The sequence below is a fragment of the Lathyrus oleraceus genome, chromosome 1 (genome assembly GCF_024323335.1).
Source record: "Lathyrus oleraceus cultivar Zhongwan6 chromosome 1, CAAS_Psat_ZW6_1.0, whole genome shotgun sequence".
NCBI classification, from domain to species: Eukaryota; Viridiplantae; Streptophyta; class Magnoliopsida; order Fabales; family Fabaceae; genus Lathyrus; species Lathyrus oleraceus.
Genome location: NC_066579.1, coordinates 37,072,143 through 37,093,195, shown reverse-complemented (window position 1 = coordinate 37,093,195; position 21,053 = coordinate 37,072,143). Strand labels below are relative to the sequence as shown.

Genomic DNA, 21,053 nt, shown 5'->3' with positions numbered 1-21,053 from the left:
GGTTTGGATTTGTATGTTATGCATATTAAATTTAAATTAATATTTCAAATAAATTAAAAGTATTTCTCTAATTCATTGTTATATATGGCTTTAAAACAATTTGATTTGGATTTGTATGTTATGTATATTTATTTTAAATTAATATTTAAAATAAATTGGAAATATTTCTCTAATTTGGTATTCTATATGGCTAAAAAACAATTTGGTTTGGATTTGTATATTAGACATATTCAATTTGAATTAGTAATTAAAATAAATTGGAAATATTTATCTAAGTTGGTATTATATATGGCTTAAAAACAATTTGGTTTGGATTTGTATTTTAGACATATTAATTTAAATTAATATTTAAAATAAATTCGAAATATTTCTCTAACTTGGAGTTATATATGGCTTAAAAACAAATTGGTTTGAATTTGTACTTTAGACATATTTTATTTAAACTAATATTAAATATAAAAAATTCACTATCTTTTATCTAAATTAGTATTTTTTTATAATTAATTGATCATATCACTTATCTTATTTTAATATAATAAATTAGTTATTTATGTATTCAATAAATTTGTCCTTTAAAACCTGTACATTGTAATTGTGATAAAAAGAGTTAAAAAAATTTAATGAAGAATTTTTAACTACCAAATGATTTTTATTTCAATCAAGCATGAATGAATGAATGGTATGATGAAGAAAATTGTAATCACTTGTTAAATTTTACACACTCTATCTTGTTAGATATATCGGTAAAGTTGAATGAATTCATGTCTGAATCGTGATTGATGTCATTTTTCTTAAAAGTATTTCAAGCACTTTCTTTATTATCTTAGAGTTAAATGCAAGAATACACAAGATAATTCAACATCATAATTGAATTTGCACAAGACTGGTGAAGATTCGAATGAAGGGAAGTGTGTCTAGAATTTATGAGAAGAGGATGCACGAATTTGATGTGTTGATTTTCAAATACTCAACAATGTATTTATAGGTCATGCATGTGTTTTTTCACAAGATTGCAATTTTTGATGAAACAACACATTTTCAACATATGCTTCAATGGTTGGCCTATGGATACATTATATACCACTTCATGCATGTGTTTTTTCGAATTAAAATTAAACTGTTGCATGGCGGCGACCGCCCGCCGGAGCACCACCGGCGCCGACGTATAACGCCGCGAGTGGCCCGATTGGTCTGATGCATCGTGCCACGAAGGTGGAAACTTTGCAATGATTGCACCAACTTGCAAAGTATTTAGATATTAAGAACTCTTTCGTACCTTCCTCTTCGGCCTTGAATTTGAATTTGAGTATTTTCCAAATTTATATTGCAAATTGAGTATCCGTATAGAGGTTATAGAGACGACCAGATAGTGTATTCAGTATATGTCCACAGCATAGCAATTTATTCTCTTTGTGTTTCTTGCACTCCTTCTTAAGTTCATAAGAGTCATCCTCAATTGGTTTAGGAATTGATGTCAAGTTAGGATTTAAGACAAGGTGGACCTTCATAGCGGTCAGTAGGAATGCCATCTTGTCATTCCATCTGGTGAAATTGGTTCCATCAGAGCGATCCAACTTAACAAGGTCATAATTCATAACTTTGATGCTCGAAACTGCAGCATTTGAAGCCATTCTTTGAATACTTTTAATATTATTAGATATATCGATAAATTTGAATGGATCCAAGTCTGAATCGTGATTAATGTTATTTTCCTTAAAAGTATTTCAAGCACTCTCTTTATTGTCATAGAGTTGAACACAAGAATACGTAAGATAATCCAGCCTCATAATCGAATATGCACAAGACTGGTGAAGATTTGAATACGGGGAAGTGTGTCTAGAATTTATGAGAAGAGGATGCACGAATTTGATATGTTGATTTTTGAATACTGAACAATGTATTTATAGGTCATGCATGTGTTATTTCACAAGGTTGCAACTCTTGATGAAACAACACCTTTATACGTCTAATCATCCTCAAACGGATGGTCAAACTAAGAGGATGATACATACACAGGAGGATATGTTAAGAGCTTGTGTACTTGAAAGTGGAGGAAATTCGAAGGAACTACTACCATTGATTGAATTCACATGCAACAACAGTTACCATGAAAGTATCGGGATGGCTCCTTATGAAGCCTTGATGTACGAAAATGTAGAACACCTCTGTGTTGGATGAAAGTTGGTGAAGAAAGAATCTTAGGACGGGAAATTATTCAAGAGACTATGGAAAAGATAAGGATGGTTCGTGACAAGATAAAGAAAGCACAAGATCACCAAATGAGCTACGCAGATCGTAGAAGAAGACCATTAGAATTTGATGAAGGTGACCATGTATTTCTGAAGGTGACTCCAAGATTGAGACTGAAGGGACCGTTTAAGTCACGGAAGATAAGTCCGAGTTACATAGGGCCATACCAGATTATATAGAGGATTGGAGAAGTAGCCTACAAATTAGCCTTACCACCTTCTCTATCAGAAATGCATGATGTCTTTCACGTATCTCAACTTCGAAAGTTCATTCCAGATTCTCTTCAGCCTATTCTTCCAGATTCAATAGAAGTAGAAGCAGACATAACCTTTGAATCTCTACCAAGTCGTATTACAGGATGGGAAGTTAAGGTATTGAGGAATAAGGAGATCCCTCTTGTTAAGGTTCAGTGGGATGAATCACATACGGGGGATGCTACCTGGGAACTGGAGTTAGAAATGCGAGAAGTATACCCTCATCTCTTCTAGGTAATAACTAAATTCAGGGATGAAATTTTATTTAAGGGGGGGGGGAGGATGTAATACCCCGTATTTCCTTAAATACTCAATTCCTACTAATTGAGATCAATTGAGTTCCTATGTGCTCTAAAAGTTATCAGTTGGGATAAATAGAGTAAATAGTGAATTCAAATTGACTTAATTAATATTAATGAGGACTGACCTTTTTTTAATTTGAACATTTTGGTAACACTAATAATGGGTTAATTGCTCTAGTAGAACAAATATTAGAAGTATAGTATCACTTGGGATATTTGTTACTACTAGTAACCTTTTCTAACCACACATTTCTTATGGAAAATGGTGGCCACATATATTTATCCATGACCTACCAAACTTGTGCCACTTTATTTCTCTATGTATCATACAAACTAGTGGAAAGGAAGAAGAAGCTCAAGAGAAGAAGAGGAAATAAGCTAGTGGGGGAGAAGAAGGAGGAAGAAAAGCTTGGAATCCATCATCACTTCATCACCATCACATCTCATCATCTTCTTCAAACTCCTCTTCCATTTCTTAAGGTGGGTTCTAGTTAGAAACCCTCATATTTTTAGGGATTTAGGTTATAGAATCATTGGTTAACTATAAGAATCTATGCTATATGATGAATGTTTCCTCTTGATCATGATGAGTTTCTTTATGAATCATGTGAAATTTCATTGATGTTGTCTCTATGTGTGTTCTTGCATTTATTAGATTCTTGTGACATAATGATGTGGTTGTTGTTTGAAAGTTTGTTGATGTGTTGTTATGTTCATGTCAAGAGATTGCTAGTTAGAAGTGAAGCAAACATTATGCAGGTTGGAATTTTGGAAGTTATAGAAGAAATGAAGTCTCTGTGTATGAAAAAGTGGCAAATGCTTAGGACCAATCGATTGTTCCTTGATGAAAATCGATTGTATCAACTTTCTGTTTTACAGAAAAGGAAATTTTAGTAGAACTAATCGATTGACAGGGGATTTCAATCGATTGCACAAACTTTCTGTTTTGGAAAATTGGAAATTTCCCAGGTGCCAATCGATTGACACCGAGGATCAATCGATTGATCATCTATATTCTTTGAAAAACAGAAGTGTGAGAGGGACCAATCGATTGGGCTTCCTCAACCAATCGACTGAGTTATACCAAAAACTTCAAAATTCATTTCATAAATGTTTCTAAGTTCATTTCATCAACCATTAATCATTTGTGATGTTATACTTGAATTGAATCAATGTTAAATGTGAGAATTACATATTGAATCTAGTGAGTTAACCTAGTGATCATTTTAGGCAATAAGTTAGACTTATAACTTAGATAACGTTATAAGGCAACATTCATCCGTACGATGCTTATGTGGAGGTCGTAAATGAATGGTTGCCATAGTTGAGAGTGAGACACTTTGTGTGGAACATGCCATGTTATTGCTTGTATCTATTGGTGAATGAAGTCACATGTGATTGATGAATCTTGTTATGCTTTATGGAACCAATCACGTATTCAAAATGTTTTGCCCTTGGTGGTGTACATTCATATTTGATATGCTTAGATGAGTAAGCAATAGGATGTGATACCGAATATTCGTGCCTCAATTGGGTTTGAGCCCCAACCACGGCGGACATGGGGGAAAGGTGGACACCTAAGTGGGTTAGAGTCTCATACGGTGAAAGATACCCTAAGTGGGTTAGAGTCTCATACGGGTGATGGTCGCTTGAAATGAGTTTGGAACTCATAGAGGCACCGATATCCACCGGGAAAGTCGAATCATACGAGCATGCATGAACTGGGCTTGCCCTAGACGTAGGTCCGCTCAAGAATTAATGTTTCGTGAGTCTGAATAATGATCTTGTTTTGAGTTGGGAGAACTCAGGAGCATGTTGCCATACATTGTGAGTTAGTTCCCCATCACTTAAGTCTTCTTTCCCTTGTTGACTTAAGTTGGATATTGATTAGAAAACCCTGTAGAGCCGAGTGGACCCATAAGATAGGGAACCCACTGGGATTATCATCTCACCCCATGTTGTTGATTATTTTTCAGGTAGTTCGGAGCAGGCGAAGGGTAATGACAAGATAGAGTGATGTCTTTCTTACCCGATGTTTTGATTGGCTACTCCACTTTGTAGATATTTTTGAGATCATTCTATAATGATCTAGCTCCTAGTTTTTATTTTGGGCACTTTTGTGTATGTTTTGTGTCATGTAGTGTTTCCTTTTGGGCATGTAAATATGTACACTATGCCGCTAGGCGCTTATTTATTTCAGTACCAGTATTACACTATGTATAATATGTATTCTAGACATATATTATATGTGGGTGTTACAATTGGTATCAGAGCAGGTTATATTTCTCTCTCTCTCTCTCTCTCTCTCTCTCTCTCTCTCTCTCTCTCTCTCTCTCTCTCTCTCTCTCTCTCTCTCTCTCTCTCTCTCTCTCTCTCTCTCTCTCTCTCTCTCTCTCTCTCTCTCTCTCTCTCTCTCTCTCTCTCTCTCTCTCTCTCTCTCTCTTAATTAATTAATTAATCATAAATAAAATAGGTGGTTAATAACCTACATTTTTGTGATTAATATAATAATAAAATTTCGCAAATTTTATTTTTGTGTTATAAATATAATTTTAAAAATAAGAATATTCTTTTATAAATATTATTTTTTATTGAAATAAAAATAAAAATAGTGTTTGAAATATAAATACATTAATAGTATTAATAGTATTAAGTATAAATATTTGATATAGAACTTTGTGTATGAAAAGCAAAACCGTGTTCTTACGAAACTCATGTCTTAAAAAAAAGTTGTTTCCCTCATCCAAGCACTATGCACAGAATCATTTTATCATGGATTTATTTCTTCATATTAAAGCTTCTTTCTTTATCAAATTTCTAATATAGTACCAACAACATCTAATTTATTGAAAGCTATTTTGCTAATCAAAATGAAGGCTACATGAAGAAAGTGAGAATAAAGTTTGAAAGCAAATGAGAATGGTGGAGGACAACATACTCCACAAAAACACAAAATTGATATCTGCATGCTCATAAAAAACAAATTTGATTTTCTCAGAATTATTACTTTTAAATTAAAACGGTTTGATCAAAATTGGATGGCCAAATATGAGATAATTGGACCGCATGAAATAGTTCCAAAAACACTTGTATTAATTTAATAATATGTATTTATTTTCTTTAAAATTTGTTACTCCTTAAAAGAAATCCTAAAATAATTATGGTTAAAATTGAGACAATAACAATATGATGTAAGTTAGAAAGAAAAGAAAACTTTTTTTATATTATTATATTTTAAATTTGATATTTGTCATTTTAAGGTCTTCAAAGTTTTTTATTTGAGAAGATGGTTTATAGATATTTTAAATACAAAAAAATATCAAAAATTTACTAAAAATAATAGTTGCACAAACAAATTTACTGTTTATATTTAGTCACATGCACACATACTGCTTTTATCTTGTTTAAAAAAGAAAAGATGTGTTCTTACCAAATTTATGTAAAAAAAAGTTTTTCCCTTCATCCAAACACTATGCATAGAATCATTACATCATGAAACTTCTTTTCATAATAAAACCTCTTTCTTTATCAAATTACTAATATAGTACCAACAACATCTTATTTACTGAAAACTACTTTGATAATCATTGGTTTATATGTCATAGGCATGATACAAGATCTGGGAGAATTAATAGAGATCGATGATTTTGAAGAATTTCGTAAGGAGATAAATATGATAAATAAAAAGTATCATCGAAAATAAATAAAAAAACATTTGAGAGACATAATAGTTAAACACTTCAATATGAATAATTAATAATTATTATTAATTACTTAACTGTTTAATAATTTATTTTCTATTACTATATAGTTTGATATTTTATATAGAAAAACTTAGAGAAAAGTATGAATAATTAAAATAAACTCTTATATAACTAAAATTGACGAGTTTTGAAATAAATAAGAGGAGGAGATAATAGTAAATAAAAACATGTTGAAAATAAAATGTCTACATCAAAAATAAAAATGAAGAATAAGAGTTATATTTAAAAAAATAAAAGTTGAGAAATTAGGAAAAACCTAAATGTATGAATTTTAATCATATCTTTATTTATCTATTCATATAATATTGTGAACAGTTGAATTTAATAAATAAATAGTTTTAAGTATTATTACAATTTTCAAGCAAAAATTGATAATTTTGTAAGATCAATTTGTAGGATGATTATAATTTTAGAGTCGAAATTGTCCATTTGCTCTGTATAATATAGGAAAGTTGTTAGTCTGACTCACTCTATTTAGGTTTACTTATGCTTACTTGGGTTGTATATATACATGACAATACCTAATGAGTAAAGTATGAATTCTTTACACAATTCTTTTCTTTCAATTTCTTATATGGTATCAGAACTGAAACAGTTCAGCCCCATCCCCTCTAAATCAGGACGCCGTTTCTAACCCCTACTGCCACCCTCGTTACCATGGCCAACGACAACTATACCTCAATCACCAACCCCTATGAACCATCCAAACCACTCACCTGCAGCACCCTTGGCAGTGTAACCAAACTTCTCCCCACCAATTACCTTAATTGGAAACTCTAGGTTGAAGCTTTCCTTGATGACTATGATCTCCTCCAATACCCAGATGGATCGTTATCGGCGCCGCCCAAAACGACCACCACCACTGCCACAACTCTAGTGACAACAATCAATCATGCCTATCAAACATGGCAATGACAGGATCGCCTCATCTATGGCACCCTCCTCACCACGCTCTCAAATGAGGTCGCCTCCCTGGTGTCCCAGACAAAGACCTCACACGATCTTTGGACCCCCCTCAAAAACACATATGCCAAGGCTTCTCGCAGCCATCTCAAGCAACTAAAGGAGCGTCTCCGGACAACATCCAAAAGTACTCAATCCATCACTACCTATATGCACTCCCTGAAGCAAACAGGCGACTTCCTTGCCTCGCTTGGATCACCTGTCTCCATTGAAGACATGACTGATTATATCTTGTGTAGCCTCGACGACGGCTATCGCTCTGTCATTGACGGAGTGAATGCAAGGGATAACCCAATTACCTTTGATGACCTTCTTGAGAATCTTATCATCCAGGAACTCTCAATCGTCGTTGTTCAGCAATAGACCCCTTCCCCACTCACCGCCTTAAATGCTCAAGCGAGACCCAATTACAACAACAACAAGCCACACCCTTCCCAGCTCCCTGCACAACCAAATCAACGCCCTGGAAATCGCAAACCCTTCCTCGAAAAATATCAGTGGTGTAATGTCAAAGGACATGTTCTATTCCAGTGTCGCACCTTCAGACAACAACATCTTGGTATCCCGCCACCTCCCCGGGACTCGCCCCAAGTCAATACTGCAATGGTTTCTCTCCCACAAACTGATTATTTGGTTGATAGTGGAGCAACATATCACATAACAAATGACCTTGCAAATATGACAATTCATCACCCCTACATGGGTCCTGACTCACTGCTTATGGGCAACGGTCCAGGTTTAAACATCTCTCACTCTGGAACACTTTTAATTAATGATTTATCCTTGTCTAATGTTCTGTGTGTTCCCTCCATGAAACAACAAATCATTTTTGTCTCCCAACTTACCAAATAAACTAACTCAGTTATTCTCTTTTTGCCATATTCTTTTTATGTGAAGGACTTAAAGATTGGTCAAACAACCCATAAAGGCTCATATGTCGATGTAGTCTATCCCTGGCCCGCCCCCACACCCTCTATTCACACTGTTCACAAGGACTCACACACATCATGGCACCATAGGCTTGGACACCCATCATCCTCTATTTTCAAATTTATTTCCCAACATTTTTCTTTAGGCACACATAAATTCCAGCAATTTGATTGTAATTCATGCCAAATTAGTAAAAGCCACAAGCTTCCTTTCCATGAATTCACTCTTATATCGTCTTATCCATTAGAAATAATTTTTTCAAATGTATGGACTTCGTCCATTTTATCAATTGATGGTCTCCGCTACTATTGCATGTTTGTTGATCACTCCACTCGTTATATTTGGCTCTATCCAATGAAACGCAAATCTGATGTACAAGTCATATTTCCCAAATTTAAATCACTTGTTGAAAATTTCCATAAACAACAAATAAAAATCCTGTACACAGATAATGGTGGTGATTCCATTGGTCTTTGTCCTTTTCTAACCAATCATGGTATAAGTCATCACACCACTCCACCTCACACACCTGAACATAATGGAATTTTAGAACGCCAGAATCGCCACATTGTCGAGCCTGGTCTCGCCCTTCTCCATCACTCAGGCCTACCCTTCACCTATTGGCCTCATGCCATGACTACTGCAGCCTACCTCATAAATCTCCTTCCCACTCCCATTCTTGGGTACCACTCACCCTACTTCAAATTGCACAACATTAGCCCGAACTATCATAAATTAAAATGTTTTGGATGTTTGTGTTTTCCCTGGATTAAGCCATATGCTAACCATAAACTTGCACCAAAGTCTACTATGTGTGTTTTTGTAGGTTACTCGGCTGATCAACATGCATACATATGTCTCGATCCCACAACGAGAAAAATTTACACCTCTCGCCATGTAAAGTTTGTCGAATCGGAATTTCTATTTAGCTCCCTTGCCACTCAAACACAGGCCCTTGCTCCAGACTCGACGCTCACTTCGCCAAACCAAAACAAGCTCACTCAAATCATTCAAAATCCTGCAACTCCAATCACAAATGAACTCACCCATATCACCAATCCCTAATGACTTCGCCAACACCACTCAACAACAGTCACCCTTCTCACAAACTTCTAGTGAGCTCGCCGAACCCACTCAAACGTCTTCTCCCTCTTCACCAAACTCCAATGAGCTTGCTCAAAATATTCAAATGTCATTGCCCCCGTCCCCAATATCCAATGAGCTGGCCCACATCACTACATCGCCAACGCCTCCACCACCACCACCACCTACTGCTTGCCCACACAAAAATCAGTCGACCAACGGCGGTGGGATCATCACCAGTTCTCAAAACAACATTGTTAATCCCATCAAAAAGCTTAACCTTCATGTTCTCACCTTATGTCCCATCAAACCCAGTAATATCACTCAAGCCCTTTGTGACCCTGATTAGCACTCAGTTATGCAAGCTGAATTTGATGCCTTACACAACAATAACACCTGGGATCTTGTTAGTCGGTCCTCTGCTCAGAATTTGGTTGGGTGTAAATGGGTTTTTCGAATCAAACGGAATCCGGATGGCTCTATTGATCATTATAAGGCATGGCTAGTCGCCAAAGGGTTTCATCAACGCCATCACTACGCCAAAAATGACTTTTAACAGCGCATCTTAGACAACGCTTTTAAAAGAAAGCGCTGTCTAAGGTTAAAATTAAAATAAAACACGGAAAATGTTCCCAAAAAATAATGAAAGCGCTTTTAAATATAGACCTTAGTCAGCGCTTTTGATAAAGCGCTGTCTAAAGTCTTTAAATTAAAAAAAAATTAAAACCAAAAGCGCTGTCTAAGGGGGGGTTTAGAAAGCGCTTTTGGAAAGCGCTGTCTAAGGCATACCTTAGAAAGCGCTTTCCACAAAAGCGCTGTCTAAGGTCTAATTAAAATAAAATTTCAGACCACAAAAGCGCTTTCGTTCTCTGTTCTTTTGTTTTCCCTCTTCTTCACTCACCTCACAAACTTCCGCCATTTCCTCTTCCCCTCAATCTCCATCAGCCATAACCTTCTTCTCAACTCACACAACATCACGCAGACACTCCAAAACACGACATCCCCATATCACCCTATTTTCCTTCAACTTCCGAAAACCCTATTTTCCGCCTTCGAGGGTCCCTCCGCCGTCACCCAAACAATCGACCGCCGCACTCGCCTCTCACCTCCGAACCTCCGCCGTCACCCAAACAATCGAAGGTTGCAGCGCAAGGAGATCACTTGAATACGGTACGTTCTTCTCTAATGCTCTTCCTCTTCTTCCATCTTTTGAAGTTGTTGTGAATTCTCTGGTAACCACCATTGCTACATTGGAAGAATCAACCAATTTCCTGAAATCGAAACATACAATTTTTTTTGACAAAGCGCTTAATGTTCCTAAATTGCTCGAAACTGTTAATGATAATATGATTGTTAGTTGAGTTGATTCGATAGTTAGCTATGAAACTGTTAATTATGTGTCAGGGACTGTTAGAGATTAATTAGAACAGTTTTGTTAGTAGGACTGTTATGAAATTTGAAATGTGATTCAGTTAGTTATTTAGGAAAGTTGGTTAGTCATGTTTGAATTGGCAAATAAAGTTAGTAAGTTAGTTAATATTGAATGGACAAGGTTTATTAGTGTATTTTGAAATCAGTTATTGAAATGCTAATAGGAGTTAAAGTAGTAGTTAATGTATCAATTTAGTAACTCATGCTAGTCTGAAAAGAACAAGCTACAAAGTTTGGTGACAGGTGAATACTAGTTAGGATGTTAAATGGATTTTGGTGAATGTTAATTGAAGTTTTAGGACTGTTGTAACAGTTAGTGTGATAATTATAGATTGCTTGAGTTAGGATTGTTTGAATTGTTATTGCATTTTAGTGATTGAGTTAGTATGCTAACTTGTTAGTGATTATTATAATTGTTATGGAATTGGATGATTATTAGCAAATGATGTTAGAGCTGTTAAACTAGTATGCAATTGTGTTAATAAATTGTTAGGTAACTAATTATGTAAGGAGAGTTAGATTAGTAGTCAAAACAGTTAGGAAAATGTGTTATGAAAAATGTTAGTTAATAAGTTGTTAGTAATTAGAGGTGACATGAGTTAGAAGTCCATTGATCATGTTAGTTGAGGTTAGTATGGAAGTTAGAAATCATTATTATGTTGATGGACGTTGCAATGATATGCTAAAGTTAATGATGCTTTGAAATCAATTTGAATGTTCATTGAAACTACTATGGAATATGGTTGGTTTATTGATTTTGAATGTTGATGTTAATTGAATTAATTCTAATTTTATTATGGTTAACTGTTTGTTGAAAATGCTATGCTAATCGGTTAGTTGCTGGTGTTACAAATGCAATGTTTAATGATAGTTGGTGATTTGGGAGTTGTTAGTTTGTGTATGTATGTATATTGAATTGTGTATGTATATGTGTATGCAATTTGATTTTCTTTATACTTGCTTGGTATGCATGATGAATTTTGAAATGCATTGCATGTTGGGGCTGTCATGACTAGGCTTGGATTTAGATGTTCAATATTGTTCAAACTTCATGTTTCCTTAGTGATTATACTTGAAGATTGAATAGGTAGTTTTTTTTCTTTTTAACTGTGAAAGTGTTGTTCATCTCACTTTCATTCTAAAGGAACAAGATTTCTCCCATAAAATGATTGAACGAACTCTAATATAGTTATAGGTATACTTATAGGTATATTGTAATAGAAAAAGTTTGATTCTTGTAATATAAAAAATGAAAGTGATGAGGTAATTAAAGTTGGTATATTGGCGTATCGGATACGTTATTGAAGTTTATAATAACATTGGTTATGTATAGGTTTTTGAAGTTTAAAATGAATTGAACTTTATAATTGTTAGGATATTCAAAGATACTACCTTAGTTATGTATTTTCGTCTGGATTAATTGTTTACTTTAATAAGTAGGAAAATCATGGATAAAACATGGATCTGTGCCGATCGAATGACCAAAGAGTACGAGAGTGGGGTTGCGGAATTCGTTAAGTATGTTGTTCAACACGCTGAAAACCCCAGACGAATGCATTGTCCTTGCTTGCGTTGTTGTTATATTGGTAAGGTTGACACACATGGATTGAAATCGCATTTGCTGAGGCATGGAATTGATCAAAGTTATCAGTGTTGGATATTTCATGGTGAGAAAATTAACGAGAATGTTGAATCGAGTGGAAAAAGTAATACGACCTATGCTTCATACGACAAAGACACGGAAACATACGATTGTGATCGAGTTGAAGAGATTGTAGAAGCACTGGAAGAAGATCTTCATGATTGTCCTGAAATGTTTGAGAGGATGGTAAGCGATGCAGAGAAACCGTTGTACAAAGGTTGCACTAAATTCTCAAGACTTTCTGCGGTATTAAAGTTGTACAACTTAAAGGCGGGCAATGGATGGTCGGATAAAAGTTTCACAGAGTTGTTGGCCCTTATGAGAGAAATGCTACCGGATGATAATGTTCTTCCTAATCGAACCTATGAGGCAAAAAAAATGTTGTGCTCTATTGGCATGAGCTATGATAAGATACATGCTTGTCCTAACGATTGCATTTTGTTTCGTAACGAATATTCAATGTTAACTGAGTGCCCTAAATGCGGTTTGTCTCGATATAAGAAAAGATTATCTCCCGCAAAAGTCTTATGGTATTTTCCGATAATTCCGAGATTTAGGCGCATGTTTCGTAGTGAAACCGATGCAAGACATCTTACTTGGCATGCAGATGAAAGAATTATTGATGGAATGTATCGGTATCCGGCTGATTCACCACAGTGGTCGAAGATTGATAATGATTATCCTGAGTTTGGATCAGAAGCAAGAAACCTTCGATTGACATTATCTACTGATGGAATGAACCCACATGGTCTTCAAAGTATCTCACATACCACATGGCCTGTGATTCTTATGATTTATAACCTACCTCCGTGGCTATGTATGAAGCGTAAGTACATGATGTTATCTATGTTAATCTCTGGGCCTAAACAACCAGGGAATGACATAGACGTATACTTGACACCTCTGATCGAAGATTTAAAGATTTTGTGGGAGAACGGTGTGGAGGTTTATGATGGATATAGGAAAGAAAGTTTCAATTTGAGGGCGATGTTGTTTGGCACAATTAATGATTTTCCAGCATACGGGAATCTATCTGGGTATAGCATTAAAGGTCAACGTGCGTGTCCTGTTTGTGAAGACGGAACCGATACGATTCGATTGGAACTTTGCCAAAAGAATGTGTTTCTCGGTCATCGTAGATTCTTACATTCTAAACATCACTACCGTGGGTGGAGAAAAGCATTCAATGGAGACACCGAACATCGTAGAGCTCCACCCGCATTGTCAGGTGAACAAGTTTTTGAAAAGGTGAAAGATGTGCGTACTGAGTTTGGCAAGCCTTTTGCACATAAGATTGTGAAATGCACAAGGATGTACTCCGAAGGTTAAATCCGAACAGAAATGAAAATTGGATAGTTATAGAGCACAATCAAAGTTTCATACAATGGTTGAAGGATCATATTTATTTGAAGCGCTCTTCAGATCCTTCTTCGGTAACAGAAATGTTGAGATGTTTGGCATATGGTCCAAGTTTGCATGTGTTTTCTCATAGCGCATATTCAATTAATGGATAAACATTTTATACCAAAGAACAAGATGATAAGAGTACTATGCAAAATAGTGGTGTCACCGTGCTAGCTGAAGCAATGCATATATCAAGTATGAAGGACTTAAACCCCAAATATGCAAATTTGTCATATTTTGGAGTTATTGAGCACATTTGGGTATTTGATTACGAGAAGTTTCAGATTCCCATCTTTGGTTGCAAGTGGGTGAATAGTAGTGGCATACGAATGGATAAGTCTGGATTTTTGCAAGTTGATCTTACTAGGGTGGGGTACAAAGATGAACCTTTTATTCTAGCATCTCAAGCTAAACAAGTGTTCTATGTGAATGACCCGAAGAGTACAAAATGGTCTATAGTGCTTTTCTCTAACAAAGTGACTGATGATAGCGGTGTCGATCAATGTGATATTGATGTTGAGAATGAGTCATGCGTTAGACGGAATGAGTTGAATAGAAATGATGAAGTTGAGGATCTTATACCGGATGAGTCATATATAAGAAACGATCATAATGAGGGAATTTGGATCAATTCATCCGTACGCATTGCTAAGAAACAAGTGATCAATATTCCAACAAAGAAAAGAAAGAGATGTTAGTGACTTAGGTAAATTATCCACGGTTTCTTTATTTTATTTTTTTTCAATTGTTTTGATTATAAGTTATATGTGATAATGCATGATTTCATTATATTTTTGTTTTCAATTGCTTTGATTATAAGTTATATCTGATAATGCATGATTTCTTTATTTTTTTGTTTTCAATTGCTTTGATTATAAGTTATATTTGATATTTGATGGTTTCCTTGGTTTATTACAGGTTAGACATGGCTGATGACCAACATGAGGAAGTTAGTAAAAAAGTATCCGCGGAAGAAGAAATTCGAAGAGGCATCACAATAATGAGAAGGGTGGTCCAAGGAAGATCTCGAGGCATCATACTAGATGTCTGTTGGAACAACCAGGGACAGCTTATAGAACCTAATGGGCATACCTTAACTAGTTTTATCGGTGCACTAGTAAGGAATGAAATTCCCATTACATGTGATGATTGGAGAAACAAAGAGCTGAATGAGTCCAAAGAAAAAATTTGGAGTGAGATAAAGGTACAATCATTTGGCCCTTAATTATACGGTATCAATTATGTTTTTTCAATTACCGATACTAACTATCAATCTGTATGTTTTTCTTAGCGATGTTTTAACATCGAAGAAGAAAGAAGAGGTTTTTGTATGAAATTGGCCGGAAAGCTTCTAAGAGGGTTTCAGACATTTTTATCATCCAAGTTCCTTAAGGATGCGGATGGTAATTTTGTGGATGCGGAGCTTCCTAAAAAATATGAAAGTTTGATATCGGCTGAAGAATGGGAAGCTTTCAAATCCAAAAGACAAGACCCGGTTTTTCAAAGAATAAGTGCTACAAATCGGGAAAGAGCATAAAGTCCCGCATATCCGTACCGAAAAGGACGTGTCGGATATGGACGCTTAGAACAATCCATGGTAAGTATTTATAAATTGCGATAACAAATTTGTTCATCATATATTAGTTTTATCTGATCAAATTGTATGACTTAATGTGTAGCTGCAGAAGGAGGAAAGTTCAGAAACATCTCTTCCTGCACATGTTTTGTGGAAGGAAGCCCGTGTGGGTAAATCTGGAGTTCCTCAAGAAGAAGTTTTACACGTATACCAGAAATGTGTAAGTATAACATTTTTTCATTAATTGAATAACATTTTTATACACAAATATTTGACAAGTATACGGTATTCATCTGATTTTTCAGGAGGAGCTATCTCAGTCTTTATCTCCCGATGATACTAAGGGCATACTTAGTCGGGCATTAGATGTCCCTGAGTATTCTGGTCGGGTGAGGGGTAAGGGATTTGGAGTCACTCCGACCTCCCTGAGTATTAAAAAAGGAAAGGCTCCTAGTAATCGGGAGCTTCATGCAAGATTGGAAGCCATGCAAGCTGAGCTTGATGCATTGAGGAGAGAAAGAGAGGCTAGCGCCTCAACAGTATACAGAGATGCTTCGGACAAAAACAGTATCAACTGTACCTTTCAGCCGAACATTCCAGAGGTAATTACATATAATTGTCTTAAATTGAACTATTTGCTTAAATTATGTATTTGACATATATACACATTAACGATTTCTTGTTATTATTGGTTTTAGGGCATTTCCCATTGTCAGTTGTATTTGTCGTCACCATACTATCGGATGGTTGGCAAGGGAAAAGTGCATAACGTTAGCGGAGTATTACTCCACACTAGAGAGCTCCCTGCTGGATGTTTGAAGGTATCAGTTGATATTGCAGTTGAGCCGAATGCAGCATTACCATATCCTAGCGATGATTCGGATGCAACAACGGTGCACGAAGCAGTAGGTTCGTTTGTTGCATGGCCGACAAACCTCATATGCGTAGGATATGAGGTATGCTTAAAACTTATGTTAACTTTAATGTGTATATTCAAAGTTTAAAATTTATGCTTAAAATTTTACTTACATATTTTCCTTGGTTATGTTAAATAGACTCCCACAAAATCCAAATCAAAAGATAATGCGATTCCACGGCATACCGAGTCCACGGTTTCAAGAAAAGAGGTAATATACAATTATATGACATATATTCATGGAAGTTGTTACATTCTTAATTTGATCTAACTATTTATATGACATGTAGCTTCAAGAAAATGAGGTTAGCAATGCCTCCGCACAACAAAAAAAGGAGGTTAGCAACGCCTCCGCACGGGTAAAAAGTTCTGGTGCTAAGAAGACCGTAGCTAGGAAAAAACCTACCACCAAGTATAGGTCGTGCCTCAGGACATTTCTAGAGATGACCGATATACCGACCGGAGGTGTTCGGACTGTACATATGGAGGTAGGGATTTTCGGCTTTGCTCACGACCAAATGATTGGTAATGAAGACTTCATGCAAGTTTTTAGTCATGAAGAAATCGGCGTCACCGTTGTCAATACATATATTAGGTAAATCCGGTCTACTTTGTTTTATTAATTAAACAACTTATGTTAATGATGTTTACTTTATGTTAATCTGGTTTACTTTATGTTTCAAAAGAGGTGTTAATGATGTTTTTATATTAGGTTTTTGTATGACAAATTGATGCGCCCCAATGATTTGGACGAGTCATTCGGATTCTTAGCACCCGCGACCGTCAACTTAGGTTTAATCTTAAGTAGACCGGATACCGTGACGGAGTACGTTCTTCGGATCCTCAATGACAATAAAGATGCGGAGAAGTTGTTTTTTATACCGTTTAATACCGGGTTAGCATTTCATTCTAAATTCATCTATTATAATTATTTTCCAAGTTACCATCTAACATTTGCCTAATCATTACAGTGGACATTGGTTGTTGCTCGCAATCAATCCTATCCGAGAAATTGTGTATTATCTTGACTCGTTAGGAAATGATTGGACAACATACCCGGATATGAAGGTCCTAATTGACACGTAAGTGAGAATGTTCAAAAATTTTCTTAGTTTATGTGAATTGTTCTAATTGCTTCATTTTTATTTTATTAGCGTCCTACAAGCTTTTCGGGCCCAACGAGATATCCAAACCTCAAGGAGGGGCGCCAACTCCATTACATGGATTAAAGTGGCGGTATATTTTTAATTACCACATTTTTTATTATATTAGTGATGACACTTGATAAAACTTAGGATTTATAATCCATATTTTTTTTTCATATGTAGTGTCCTCAACAACGTAATCAAATAGATTGCGGGTATTTCATGTTGAGGTTTATGCGAGATACTCTTGCTTTGGGCCGATTAATGATTCCCACCGATGTATGTATTTCTAACTTATGAGTTATTTTTATATTTACACATATCTCATATAATTAAATAGTTGGAATTAATTCAAAATATGTTATATTATTATGTAGTACTTTGAGGAATTCAAGTGTGCATTTTATACAAAGGATCAAGTGGACGAAATCAAAGAGGAGTGGTGTCAATTCATGATAGAGCTCAATGTTTTTTCATAAATTTGTGTAATTAATGTGTACATTTGTAGTATATGTAATGACTTGTAAATGTGTACATAAATTTGTATATATTTTGATACATTTAAGGCAAAATTGGTTTGAATTGGTATATATATATATTTGTTAGCCAAAAATTGGTAGAAAAAAGGCCAAAATGGCATATATAAAATGTGATAATTGTCTGTCAAAATCTGGTTGAAAACAGGTAGAAATTCTGGTTTATAAACCTGGAAAAAATGTGGTTTAAAACAAAAGCTTCAAAAATTTTCGTATACCTTAGACAGCGCTTTTGTAAAAAGCGCTGTCTAAGGGGGGGGGGGGGGGGGGGCTTAGACAGCGCTTTTTGAAAAGCGTTGTCTAAGGTATACCTAAAAAAATTAAAATAGGAGGGTCTTAGAAAGCGCTTTTGGCCAAAGCGCTGTCTAAGGGGGTGGGGCTTAGACAGCGCTTTTCAAAAGCGCTGTCTAAGGTATACCTAAAAATTTAAAATAAGAGGGTCTTATAAAGCGCTTTTGGCCAAAGCGCTGTCTAAGGGGGGGGCTTAGACAGCGCTTTTAAGATTTAAAAAAGCGTTGTCTAAACCTTTAGCAGTGGAGGTTTAGACAGCGCTTTAAAGCGCTGTCTAAGGCTAAAAAAAGCGCTGTCTAAGGTCTTGTTTGTTGTAGTGCATGGTTGTGACTACACAGAAACATTCAGTCCAATTGTTAAACCGGTGACTATTCGAATTGTCCTCACACTTGCAGTTCGCCAAGGATGGTCCCTTCGTCAGCTTGACGTCAACAATGCGTTCCTCCAAGGGACGCTCAAGGAGGAAGTATTCATGCTACAACCACCTGGATTTATCAACAAAAACATCCCTTATCATATCTGTCGCCTCAAAAAGGCACTCTATGGGCTAAAGCAAGCACCCCGTGCCTGGTATACGGAGCTCCGAGTATTACTATTATCCATTGGCTTCATCAACTCCATTGTTGATGCCTCTTTATTCATCCACCACAAACCAGGAGTTTCATTATACTTATTAGTATATGTTGATGATATCATTGTTACTGGGAGTTCTCTAACAGAGGTTTCCACACTCATCGGCACCCTTGCTGCTCACTTTTCTTTGAAAGATCTTGGATGTCTTAACTATTTCTTAGGGGTCGAAGTGATTCCCTCTACTAAGGGTATATTCCTTTCACAAAGGAAATATATCTGTGATCTACTACATAAATCAGGCATGATAGATACGAAACCAACATCCACTCCAATGTCTGCCACATATAAGTTACTCAAGGATTCAGGCAATCTCCTACCCTCCCCAACCGAGTATCGAGCGCTCGTTGGCAACCTCCAATACTTGAGCCTTACTTGCCCAGACATTGCCTTCAGCACCAACAAACTAGCCCAATTCATGCAGAACCCCATAATGACGCATTGGACTACACTCAAAAGAGTGCTCAGATACTTGGCGGGTTCATGTGGCAAAGGTGTCTTCATCTCGGCGACCGCCCCACTAAATTTTCACGCGTACTTGGATGCGGACTGGTCAGGTGACAAGGAGGATTATATTTCTACCATTGGCTACCTATTATATCTTGGCAGCACGCCTACTCTTGGAGCTCTCGAAAACAATGTTCTGTTGCTCGATCGTCCACAAAAACAGAATATAAAGCCTTGGCTGACACGGAGAGTGAGTTGCTATGGGTCATTTCCCTACTCACTGAACTTGGTCACACTCCAACAGCCAATCCAGTCATCTATTGTGACAATCTCGGTGCTATCCATCTTAGTGCTAATCCTGTATTTCACTCTCGGATGAAACATATTGCCTTAGCATACCACTTTGTCCGAGAAAATGTTCAACATGGCAAGTTTCGTGTATCCTTTGTTTCTACCGATGATCAACTTGCTGATATTCTAACCAAACCCCTGATTCGTCCTCAGCTCGATTACCTACTATCCAAGTTGCATCTCTCATTCAGACCATACAACTTGTGGGAGGATATCAATAATAATAATAATTATAATATAATTTTCTTTAATTATTATGATTTATAAATCTGATAAAGGATGAATTATTTACACAATTCTTTTCTTTCAATTTCTTATATAATATGATACAAAAGGTATGTTTTGCTAGTTATATTTGAGATTCAAATAATATTATGATTAAGGATGAAAAGAATTGAATATCTTATAAAATTAATAATAAGTTAAGTATAATGCAAAAGGCATGTTTTGTTGGTTATATTTGAGATTCGAATAATATTATGATTAAGAATGAAAAAAATTCTTATAAAAAATTCTAAATACAACGTGGTGTAGGGTCAAAATCTGAAATCTCCAACATCACTTTTTTAATGAAGAGGTGATGATATAGAATTATAAAGGTAATCTTTTTTTGGTGTTGGTGTCCTTTCCACTATCGAGTTTTCTTTATTCTTTATGTCCTTACACTCATTAACATGCATTAAAAGACTACTTTTCTTTATTATTTATTTTTATTTTTATCATGCATATTTCTAATGGAGTTTTGCAAACCAATTAGAAAGTTAACTATGCTACAAACTAGGAACAATCAATCTATTCACTTTTTGACCTTATTTTTATGTGTCCAATCACAAACTTAATATCATGTTATAATTTTTTTCACACCGATTTATTTTATAGGGTAATACTAATTTGTGGCCTAAAGACACAAGTTAAAAATTAATTAATAATGTTATATTGAAAATTATGGATTGATTTTAATAAAAATATAAAATTAATTTTTTAATTATTTTTACCAATACAAACTTTTTATAAATAGGTTTCTTAGCAATATAATTATTTGTATCCTTACTTTAACAAAAAAAAATTATACATCTCTTAGAAGTATAAATTTAGACTTTTTCCATTAAAAATTGACACATGCATATGCGTTTTTCAA

General features: G+C 35.5%; 1 long non-coding RNA gene across 1 annotated transcript; it reads left to right on the top strand.

Moving 5' to 3' along the window:
* The first annotated feature begins 3,075 nt into the window (after positions 1-3,075).
* Positions 3,076-5,069, top strand: LOC127115406 (uncharacterized). Its single transcript, XR_007800713.1, has 2 exons — positions 3,076-3,286; positions 4,783-5,069. It is a non-coding gene; the product is annotated as an uncharacterized LOC127115406 (long non-coding RNA).
* The last annotated feature ends 15,984 nt before the right edge of the window (positions 5,070-21,053 follow it).